Consider the following 2,043-nt stretch of genomic DNA (forward strand, 5'->3'; position numbering starts at 1 on the left):
GCTTCCTTCTAGCTTGATACTAGATTTCCTTTCTCTGCACTTGGCAACCCCTCAGAGAGCTGGGTCAGAGGCTGGAGCTGGGGGGGTTCTTGAGGCTTAGGCCACTACCACCTGTATGTGCCCCCAGACCAGAGGACAAATGCTTTCTTCCCCCTAGGATGGTTCTGTTCCCCTCTTTTCTCCTCCAGCAACTCTTGGCCTGTGAGAGCCTGGGTGAGGTCTGTTATCCCTCTGGCCTTGGTGTCATCATCCTCAGAAATGGGCTGATGTCTGCTCTGCCTGCATCGCAGGCCTGGGGTGAGTCTGCAGGATTGTTCCGGAGCTGCATCTGGAGGCTGTACTCTGGGTCCTCCCACATGCTGGGTCCTCAGAGACTCAACCTCTTGCCTAGGATATTTTCAGACACAGCTTAGTTGAATAAATCATGACCAGGAAGAGAAGGCACCGTGATGGGCTCCTCTGAAGGCCCAGAGCTGGTTTCTGAGAGGGCTGGGGGTGTTGCCCAGCTCCTTCCCCACCCACCTTGCTCTGCTCCTCTGCTCCAAACCACATCTTTCTCCTCTCCCAGAGCCCTCCCCAGCTCCTTTCAAAAGATTTCCCCACCTGTCTCCACCAGCCAGCACCTCTGAGCCGCTCCAGCGCTGTTTCTTCTTGTTTTTGTGTCTTGACCCAGGGCCAATTTCATTCAATTTTTTAAAAACACCAATTGAGTTCCTGCCTGGGATGAAGATGGGTTGGAGGCAGTGGGGCGAATAAAGTGTAGTGTTTCACCTGGAGTTGCTCATCCTCTGTGGGGATTTCAAGGCAAGAACACACATGCAAGGAAAGTCACACATGTGTGGTCCGATCAATGTCAGATGCAGCTCAGAAGAGGGGAACATGGCATTGTGGGGAAGGTGATGAGGGGCTCAAGGAGGTGCTGGCCCAGGCTTTTCCATGCCTGCCTTCTTTTGTTGCCATTTCCCTTTCCTGCATTCGTCTTTTTCAAACATGTTGTTCTGTATTAGAGTCTGTTAGGCCTTGGGAACCCAAATGCACTGATTTTAGTTAATTAGTTCAGCTATGCAAGAAATAATGCATTTCTTTATTCTCCTTAATGCAACTTAGTTTAGACTCCTAGCCACCTTTCTGCTGGGCTGTGGAAAATGCATCTTTGCCCTCTTGGAGCCTCCCAGCCCGAGGTAGTGCAAAGGTCCTAGGTCACAGTAGAGCCAAAAGCCAGTTTGCTTTCTGTGCTGCTGAGGCTCCCTCGGGTCTGCTCTTCTTCAGTGCTGGGTTCTTCAGGTCTCGGTCTCAGGACATGGTAAACACAAGCTAGGCTGGGAAAGATGCAGCCATATCTCTGTGGAACTGGTCATCCACTGTGGAACTATTGGGGAGCAGGCTGTAGTCCCTACTGCTGGGTGTGGTGGCCCATGCCTGTAATCCCAGCACTTTGGGAGGGCAAGGCAGGAGGAGCACTTGAGCCCAGAAATTTGAAACCAGCCTAGGTAACATAGCGAGACCCTGTCTCTACAAAAAAAAAAAAAAAAAAAAAAATAGAAAAATTAGCCAGGCCTGTAGTGTCTACCAAAAAAAAAAAAAAAAAAAAAAAAGAAAAAGAAAAAGAAAAAAAAAATAGCCAGGTGTGGTGGTGCATGCCTGTAGTCCCAGCTACCTGGGAGGCTAAGATGGGAGGATCATTTGAGCCCTGGAGACTGAGGCTGCAGTAAGCTGTGATCACACCACTGTATTCCCCCTGAGCAACACAGCAAGATCCGGTCTCAAATAAAAACAAATCTTCCTTCTTGTCTCTCTGGCTCAGGGGAATCTTTAAAAAATTTTTTAAATTAATTAATCAATTAATTATTATTAATTTTTGAGACGGAGTCTCATTCTATCGCCTCACTGCAACTCAGCTCACTGCAACCTCTGTCGCCAGGTTCAAGCAATTCTCCTGCCTCGGCCTCCCAAGTAGCTGGGATTACAGTCACCTGCCACTGTGCCTGGCTGTTTTTTATATTTTTAGTAGAGACAGGGTTTCACCATCTTGGCCAGGCTGGT

This window comes from Callithrix jacchus, chromosome 10 (assembly GCF_049354715.1).
Source record: "Callithrix jacchus isolate 240 chromosome 10, calJac240_pri, whole genome shotgun sequence".
In the NCBI taxonomy this organism is placed as follows: Eukaryota; Metazoa; Chordata; class Mammalia; order Primates; family Cebidae; genus Callithrix; species Callithrix jacchus.